We start from the raw sequence: 10,367 nt of genomic DNA, 5'->3' as shown, positions 1-10,367 counted from the left end.
AGGAAACAGAGAAATTAGGTAACAGTCAAGTACATCAAGAAAAAGATCAGGGAGAATCACTCTCCAGAGAGGTGCATCAATCTGTTGCACTCTAGTGGAGGATGTTCCTGAGGTCAGGAAGTCTCGGAGAACTCTTCCCTGCACAATGTTCAGCTCTGGTCTTTGTGTTGCTAACTTCAAAGAAGGAGCTGGAATGTGTTCAATCTGAAGAAATGCTCCAGATCAGAGGAGAGTCTTCTGAGGCTGCTGCCAGTAGTCAATGTCTCCAGAACAGCTCTGAAGTTAATCAATACCTAACATAGACATATGACAAAGATCAGAAGAAACCATTAATTTGTATTAATACATTTATACAATTATATGTTAATATAAATTACATGTTAATTGATAAGCTTGGTCTATGTATGTCTTATAGGTTGAATCAATGTAGCCTCACAGAGAGATGTGAAGTAGCGCTCGCCTAAGTTCTCAACTCAAACTCCTCACACTTAAGAGAACTGGACATTGAGGGACAATGACCTGCAAGATGCAGGAGTGAAGCTGCTGGCTGCTGGACTGGGGAGTCCATACTAAACTGGAGTCCCTGAGGTTGCTATTCCACACTGTAAACTGGAGTCCCTGAGGTTGCTATTCCACACTGTAAACCCTGAGGTTGCTATTCCACACTGTAAACTGGAGTCCCTGAGGTTACTATTCCACACTGTAAACCCTGAGGTTGCTATTCCACACTGTAAACCCTAAGGTTACTATTCCACACTGTAAACCTTGAGGTTACTATTCCACACTGTAAACTGGAGTTCCTGAGGTTGCTATTCCACACTGTAAACCTTGAGGTTACTATTCCACACTGTAAACTGGAGTTCCTGAGGTTGCTATTCCACACTGTAAACCCTGAGGTTGCTATTCCACACTGTAAACCCTGAGGTTACTATTCCACACTGTAAACCCTAAGGTTGCTATTCCACACTGTAAACCCTAAGGTTACTATTCCACACTGTAAACCCTGAGGTTGCTATTCCACACTGTAAACTGGAGTTCCTGAGGTTGCTATTCCACACTGTAAACCCTAAGGTTGCTATTCCACACTGTAAACCCTAAGGTTACTATTCCACACTGTAAACCCTGAGGTTACTATTCCACACTGTAAACTGGAGTCCCTGAGGTTGCTATTCCACACTGTAAACTGGAGTCCCTGAGGTTGCTATTCCACACTAAACTGGAGTCCCTGAGGTTGCTATTCCACACTGTAAACCCTGAAGTTGCTATTCCACACTGTAAACCCAGAGGTTACTATTCCACACTCTAAACCCTGAGGTTACCATTCCACAGTGTAAACCCTGAGGTTAGTATTCCCCACTGTAAACCCTGAGGTTACTATTCCACAGTGTAAACCCTGAGGTTACTATTCCCCACTGTAAAACCTGAGGTTACTATTCCACAGTGTAAACCCTGAGGTTACTATTCCCCACTGTAAACCCTGAGGTTACTATTCCACACTGTAAACCCTGAGGTTACTATTCCACAGTGTAAACCCTGAGGTTACTATTCTACACTGTAAACCCTGAGGTAAACTATTCCACACTGTAAACCCTGAGGTTGCTATTCCACACTGTAAACCCTGAGGTTACTTAGAAGTTGACAAACTGCAGAATGAGAGAAAAAAAATAAAAGTAAACAATGTCTCCAGCCATTTTTATGTGAATAAATTACATGTTGGAGAGAAAAAACAGGCCTGATTGAAACAGTATAATTGTTGGTAAACGAGTTGACAATGGTTTAATATTCCAACAGGGGCCGTCTAGACAGGTCAAGGCACGCAGGGGTCAGTAAACCAGAAGTGGGGCAACGGTACCGGAAGGCAGGCAGGCTCAGTGTAAGCAAAGGTACAGGTCAGCAGGCTCAGGGTCAGGCAGAGTGGTCAGGCAGAGTGGTCAGGCAGAGTAGTCAGGCAGAGTGGTCAGGCAGAGTGGTCAGGCAGAGTGGTCAGGCAGAGTGGTCAGGCAGAGTGGTCAGGCAGAGTGGTCAGGCAGAGTGGTCAGGCAGAGTGGTCAGGCAGAGTGGTCAGGCAGAGTGGTCAGGGAGAGTGGTCAGGCAGAGTGGTCAGGGAGAGTGGTCAGGCAGAGTGGTCAGGCAGAGTGGTCAGGCAGAGTGGTCAGGCAGAGTGGTCAGGGAGAGTGGTCAGGCAGAGTGGTCAGGCAGAGTAGTCAAGCAGAGTAGTCAGGCAGAGTGGTCAGGCAGAGTGGTCAGTTAGAGTGGTCAGGCAGAGTGGTCAGGCAGAGTGGTCAGGCAGAGTGGTCAGGCAGAGTAGTCAGGGAAAGTGGTCAGGCAGAGTGGTCAGACAGAGTGGTCAGGGAGAGTGGTCAGGCAGAGTAGTCAAGCAGAGTAGTCAGGCAGAGTGGTCAGGCAGAGTGGTCAGGCAGAGTGGTCAGGGAGAGTGGTCAGGCAGAGTGGTCAGGCAGAGTGGTCAGGCAGAGTGGTCAGGGAGAGTGGTCAGGGAGAGTGGTCAGGGAGAGTGGTCAGGCAGAGTGGTCAGTTAGAGTGGTCAGGCAGAGTGGTCAGGCAGAGTGGTCAGGGAGAGTGGTCAGGGAGAGTGGTCAGGCAGAGTGGTCAGTTAGAGTGGTCAGGCAGAGTGGTCAGGCAGAGTGGTCAGGGAGAGTGGTCAGGCAGAGTGGTCAGGCAGAGTAGTCAGTTAGAGTGGTCAGTTAGAGTCGTCAGTCAGAGTGGTCAGGCAGAGTGGTCAGGCAAGCGTCAAAACTAGGGGGGCGAGAAAAAGAGAGACTGGGACAGCAGGAGCTGAGAAGAAAAATGCTGGTTGACTTGACAAACAAGATGAACTGGCAACAGACCAACAGACAACACAGGTATAAATACACAGGGAAAATGGGGAAGATGGGCAACACCTGGAGGGGGTGGAGACAATCACAAAGACAGGTGAAACAGATCAGAGCATGCACACTGAATAGTTTATTCAGCTACAGATTAAATAATCAACTTCACAGGGTGGTGAAAGTGCACAGTGATGATGAGCTTGATGCTCAAGTGCGCTGGAGAGTTCCAACCAACTCAATGCACCAAGTACACATGTTGATCAGGAGCTCTCTCTTTTGGGGCAGTCCTCTTATCCCTTATATACTCGTTAAAGACACTTTGCATAGGCATAGTTCATAGGGTTGGTTTCTGCATGTGTCTGGCACTGTCTCCTATCTTAACTTGTAGAACATATTCTGGGCGTTCTGCCAGATCGTCCTAAGGAGGGGGTCATGTCGCACCCCCTCATATCTTTACCAAGCACAGGCACAGAACCAAGGATTATTTATGACACTAAAACAAGATTAACATTTTCAAGGCTGTCTCTTCACATTATAAAAATGTCCACCACAGTACCCTTCCCCAGATCGGTGCCTCGACAAAATCCTGTCTTGGAGGTCTATGAACAATTCCTTTGACCTCATGGCTTGGTTTTTGCTCTGACATGTACTGTCAAATGTGGGACCTTACATAGATAGGTGTGTGTCTTTCCAAATGATGTCCAATCAATTGAATTTACCACAGGTGGACTCCAATCAAGTTGTAGAAACATCTCAAGGATGACCAATGGAAACAGGATGCACCTGAACTCCATTTCGAGTCTCATAGCAAAGGGTCTGAATTCTCATGTAAATATCGTATTTCTGTTTTATATTTTTAATACATTTGCAAACATTTCTAAAAACCTGTTTTTGATTTTTCATTATGGGGTATTGTGTGTAGATTGATGAGGAACAAAAATGTTTCTAATCCATTTTAGAATAAGGTTGTAACATAACAAAATGTGGAAAAAGGGAAGACTTTCCCAAATGCACTGTATATGATGTGAACACTGTTTTTCAAATGGGACTCTCACCTATTTGTTAAGACAAAGCTAACATCCATGGAAAAGACTATACGCTCGATTTCCCTCATTCGTGTGGCACGCAGTGTTGGCAAGTTTCTCCGAAAAGTCCAACTTCTGGGAAGGCTACCCTCCCCTCTCCATGAAACCCTTTCATTCCCGGAAATGAAACTTTGTGACAAAGTTGTGAGTTTTTTTTATTTTTATAAAATGATATGCCAAAAGTAAAATATTATTTCCTGTGAACTTGCAGCTACGTCACTTGGACCTTTGACTGTAGTTACAGTGTTTATTACAGAATGACAACTCAGTAAAGATAAGATTATTCAACCTTTTTTTTTTACACTGATTAGTAGCCTACCCTGTTTTACTATTTAGCCAGAGGGACACCTTGTCACACATTGGTTGGAATGTCGTTTTTTCTTTGTTTAATTTAAATGAAACATGTACTATTTAAATAGCTAGACTACTGTAGACAGAGGACCAATGTTCCAGCAAATTGTTTTTGGCACTGAGCAAATCTGCTGAACACAAACTGTGCAACTTCCGGCACACGTTTACTGTGAACACTGAGGCTGTGCTCACTTTAAGTAAGTAGGCTACTGTGGCATAATGTAGGCCTACCAGAGTGGCCTTCCGTCGAAAACAATGGAGAAAAATGCGTCCTATAATATTTTAACATGCAAATAGCTGTTATATCATGAACCCTACAGCAGCAGCCAATGTGTGGAGTTCAATGTAAGACTTTTGAAAAAAACATTTAGGGCTTAACATGAACCTGTTTATCACAAGCGGTCCTGCCATTATTACAGAGAATCAGACAAATTAAGCTACTCTCTGCCTATTGGCTACTTAGCTTATTCAAGACCGTCTCAAAATACAACACTGCACCTTTAAGAAATAAAAAACCTATATACCTGACACACTTTTCAAAGATGGCTAGAATAAAAATATATATACAGTAGCTATATAAAAGAAAAAAATACATATATGGAAATGCACTCCCCATTGTTGACTAGAAATGATCTATAACTGGAATTATAGCTCACTAACTAGCAAAGAAAATTAACAAATGTTCACAGGTGGCACATGTAGCTCTCGCTTTGATCTTCGAACAGACACATCTACTCGCAAATGTGCATACTGTAGCCTATACACAGTCCAGTTCAGAGTGAATGGCACAGATCAATATATGGTAATGTCTGTTTGCATATAGGCTTACTGCAGCTCTGATTGGTTATGGCGCACTGGTCTGTGTAGAGTATGGGCCTGAGTGTGCCTCTCAATGCAATAGAATCCTACTCCAATGCGCTCTGCCCACAAGAAAATATCTTGCAGTTAGTTTTGCATACTAAGTCTTGCATAGTTCATTTGTTTTGGTATGTTATGTTGAAAGACATTGCGTTGATTCGATCACAATTCCCACAGTAGAGTGAAACATTAACAGTTTTAACTAAAGGGGAAAACTCAAGAAAGGTGAGTGAAGTTCAATGTCATGCTTCTCTGCTTGGTCGGTGGAAACTGCATGCACGTGGGAACTGTATGCACGTGGGAACTGTATGCACGTGGGAACTGCATGCACGTGGGAACTGTATGCACGTGGGAACTGCATGCACGTGGGAACTGTATGCACGTGGGAACTGTATGCACGTGGGAACTGTATGCACGTGGGAACTGCATGCACGTGGGAACTGCATGCACGTGGGAACTGTATGCACGTGGGAACTGCATGCACGTGGGAACTGTATGCACGTGGGAACTGTATGCACGTGGGAACTGTATGCACGTGGGAACTGTATGCACGTGGGAACTGCATGCACGTGGGAACTGTATGCACGTGGGAACTGCATGCACGTGGGAACTGCATGCACGTGGGAACTGTATGCACGTGGGAACTGCATGCACGTGGGAACTGTATGCACGTGGGAACTGTATGCACGTGGGAACTGTATGCACGTGGGAACTGTATGCACGTGGGAACTGCATGCACGTGGGAACTGTATGCACGTGGGAACTGCATGCACGTGGGAACTGTATGCACGTGGGAACTGCATGCACGTGGGAACTGCATGCACGTGGGAACTGCATGCACGTGGGAACTGTATGCACGTGGGAACTGCATGCACGTGGGAACTGCATGCACGTGGGAACTGTATGCACGTGGGAACTGTATGCACGTGGGAACTGTGTGCACGTGCGCAGCTTAGAGGGAAAATTGCAGAGGACATTATTTTAGGAGTTTGCTATAAGGCTATCTTGTTTGTTAAGTCTGACTCAGTGATAGCTGGTCAGAGCTAGAGTTCAAAGTTCACTTATTGAGCTTTCTTCGAGAACATCAGCGGGATCATTTACGCAATTGTGTGTGTGTGTGTGTTTGTGCAGGTCTGGGTGGATCTCCAGTTGGCTTCCATCCTGGTGTCCCACCTCCCTCTCTCAGCTGAAGGACGCAGAAGACAAAATGCTCAAATGTAAGAGTGTGTGTGTGTGTTTCCCCTCCTAACTAACTGCTTGTGCTTCTTGTTCCGACAATTCAGTAATATATAAAAAGTAATCTAACAATTTCACATCTACCTTACACACACAAGTGTAAAGGGTTGAAGTAGAACACGTACATATAAATATATGGATGAGCGATGGCATTGTTTAATGATATATTTATTAGTGATACATTTATTACATCCAATTATGAAAGTGGCTAGAGATTTGAGTCTGTATGTTGGCAACAGCCGCTCAATGTTAGTGATGGCTGTTAAACAGTCTGTAATCAAGTCTACCACTTGTAGTGTCGTCTGCAAACTTGATGATTGAGTTGGAGGTGTGCATGGCCTCACAGTCATGGGTGAACAAGGAGTACAGGAGAGGGCTGAGAACCCACCCTTCCTTGTGGGGTTCCAGTGTTGAGGATCAGCGGGGTGGAGATGTTGTTTCTTACACTCACCACCTGGGGGCGGCCCGTCAGTAAGTCTAGGACCCATTTGCCGAGACCCTGGGTCTCGACCCAACCCTTGAGCTTAATGACGAGTTTGGAGGGTACTATGGTGTTAAATGCTGAGCTGTAGTCGATGAACAGCATTACATTACATAGGTTTTCCTCTTGTCCAGATGGGTTAGGGCAGTGTGCAGTGTGATTGTGATTGCGTCGTCTGTGGACATATTGGGGCGGTAAGGAAATTGGAGTGGGTCTAGGGTGTCAGGTAGGGTGGAGGTGATATGATCCTTGACTAGTCTCTCAAAGCACTTCAAGATGACAGAAGTGAGTGCTAGTCATTTAGCTCAGTTACCTTAGCTTTCTTGGGAACAGGAACAATGGTGGCCCTCTTGAAGCATGTGGGCACAGCAGACTGGGATAAGCATTAATTGAATATGTCCATAAACACACCAGCCAGCTGGTCTGCACATGCTCTGAGGACGCGGCTAGGGGGGCAGTCTGGGCCAGCAGCCTTGCAAGGGTTAACACTTTTAAATGTTTTACTCACGTTGGCTGCGGTGAAGGAGAGCCCGCAGGTTTTTCTAGCGGGCCGTGTCAGTGGCACTGTATTGTCCTCAAAGCGAGCAATGGAGTTGTTTAGTTTGTTTGGGAGCAAGACGTCGGTGTCTGCGACGAAGCTGGTTTTCTTTTTGTAATCTGTGATTGACTGTAGATCCTGCCACATACGTCTTGTGTTTGAGCTGTTGAATTGCGACTCTACTTTGTCTCTATACTGACGCTTATCTTGTTTGATTGCCTTGCGTAGGAAATAGCTACACTGTTTGTATTCGGTCATATTTCCGGTCGCCTTGCCATGATTAAAAGCAGTGGTTCGCACTTTCAGTTTTGCGCAAATGCTGCCATCAATCCACGGTTTCTGGTTAGGGAAGGTTTTAATAGTCACCGTGGGTACAACATCACCGATGCACTTGCTAATAAACTTGCTCACCGAGTCAGCGTACACATCAATGTTGCTGTCTGAGGCTATCCGGAGCATATCCCAGTCAACATGATCGAAGCGTGGAATCCGATTGGTCGGACCAGCGTTGAACAGACCTGAGCACGGGCGTTTCCTGTTTTAGTTTCTGTCTATAGGCTGGGAGCAACAAAATGGAGCCGTGGTCAGATTTGCCGAAAGGAGGACGGGGGAGGGCTTTGTATGCGTAGGGGAAGTTAGAGTAGCAACGATCCAGAAGGTCGCGCATTCAATATGATTATAACATTTAGGGAGCCTTGTTTTCAGATTAGCTTTGTTAAAATCCCCAGCTACAATAAATGCAGCCTCAGGACATATGGTTTCAAGTTTACATAGAGTCCAGTGAAGTTATTTCAGGGTCGTCAAGGTGTCTGCTTGGGGGGGATATAAACGGCTGTGATTATAATCAAATGCAATTCTCTTGGTAGATAATGCGTTCTGCATTTTATTGTAAGGAATTATAGGTCCGGTGAACAAAAGGATTTGAGTTCCTGTATGTTGTTATGATTACACCACGAGTCGTTAATCATAAGGCATACACCCCCGCCCTTTCTCTTACCAGAGAGATGTTTGTTTCTGTCGCCGCGATGCGTAAAGAAACCGGGTGGCTGTACCGACTCTGATAACGTATCCCGAGTGAGCCATGTTTCTGTGAAACAGAGAATGTTACAATTTCTGATGTCTCTCTGGAAGGCAACCCTTGCTTGAATTTTGTCTACCGTGTTGTCAAAAGACTGGACATTGCCGAGTAGTAAACTCGGGAGCGGTGAGCCGAAGTGCCCATCTATGGAGCCTGACCAGACGACCGCTCCGTCTGCCCCTTCTGCAGCGCCGTTGTTTTGTGTTGCCTATTGGGATCAGGTCCATTGTCCTGGGTGGTGGTCCGAACAGAGGATCCGATCCATTGTCCTGGGTGGTGGTCCGAACAGAGGATCCGATCCATTGTCCTGGGTGGTGGTCCGAACAGAGGATCCGACCCATTGTCCTGGGTGGTGGTCCGAACAGAGGATCCGATCCATTGTCCTGGGTGGTGGTCCGAACAGAGGATCCGATCCATTGTCCTGGGTGGTGGTCCGAACAGAGGATCCGATCCATTGTCCTGGGTGGTGGTCCGAACAGAGGATCCGATCCATTGTCCTGGGTGGTGGTCCGAACAGAGGATCCGATCCATTGTCCTGGGTGGTGGTCCGAACAGAGGATCCGATCCATTGTCCTGAGTGGTGGTCCGAACAGAGGATCCGATCCATTGTCCTGGGTGGTGGTCCGAACAGAGGATCCGATCCATTGTCCTGGGTGGTGGTCCGAACAGAGGATCCGATCCATTGTCCTGGGTGGTGGTCCGAACAGAGGATCCGATCCATTGTCCTGGGTGGTGGTCCGAACAGAGGATCCGATCCATTGTCCTGGGTGGTGGTCCGAACAGAGGATCCGATCCATTGTCCTGGGTGGTGGTCCGAACAGAGGATCCGCTTCGGGAAAGTCGCATTCCTGGTCGTAATGTTGGTTGCTCTTATATCCAGTCGTTCTTCCCGGCTGTATGTAATAAGACTTAAGATTTCCTGGTGTAACAATGTCAGAAATAATACATTAAAAATCAAAATACTGCATAGTTTCCTAAGAATGCAAAGCGAGGCGGCCATCTCTGTCGGTGCCATCTCTGTCGGTGCCATCTCTGTCTGTGCCATCTCTGTCGGTGCCATCTCTGTCAGTGCCATCTCTGTCGGTGCCATCTCTGTCGGTGCCATCTCTGTCGGTGCCATCTCTGTCGGTGCCATCTTGCTTGATATCACCATAGTGGTGAAACAGCGTTTAGGAACATGACAGTACCATATGGTTGGGCTAAGAGACCAATGTTAGATTGTATTGGACAGACCCAACCAGACATTCCAATATCCATGATCTATGGGTCCCGATCCAGTATCGACAGTGACTCGGGATACACTGTCTAAAAAATGCATACATTCCACTCAACATACATTGAGCCCCTCTACCCAGGGATTGGCAATTGGGTTGACTCCTCATTGTCTCTGTGCCGGATAAAATAGACCCCTGGGTCCTGGAGGGACACACCCACACACACACACACACACACACACGCATGCACGCACGCACGCACGCACACACACACACACACACACACCACAGATAAATACAAATGCTCACATTTTAGTCATGAATGAAACATATGTAAACAGACTGAAGTTGACAGACATTGTAAACTAGATTTACTTACTCAATAGAGTTTATCATGAGACTGTGCTGTGAAACCTGGAATATTTTTTGTATTTTCTTGATGTTTGTGAATAGTAATGTGTATATTATGTTTATCTGTCAGATTGTTGGCACAATAATCCTGCTTCATTTTAAACTGTTGCAATAACAGTACTATGACTTGAATTTAAACCATGTCACATATTTACCAAATCAAGAGCAATAAAATGTGTTTTATTATTAAAAACTTTTGCTCCTGAATGAACTTTAAAGACTGCTGGGATTTCAAATCTTCCATTTATCAAATAATATTTACTACAATTGTACATAATGTATTGTAT

The sequence above is a fragment of the Oncorhynchus masou genome, chromosome 13 (genome assembly GCF_036934945.1).
Source record: "Oncorhynchus masou masou isolate Uvic2021 chromosome 13, UVic_Omas_1.1, whole genome shotgun sequence".
NCBI lineage: Eukaryota > Metazoa > Chordata > Actinopteri > Salmoniformes > Salmonidae > Oncorhynchus > Oncorhynchus masou.
The sequence above is the reverse complement of the archived record's forward strand: the minus strand, read 5'-3'. Positions refer to the sequence as shown.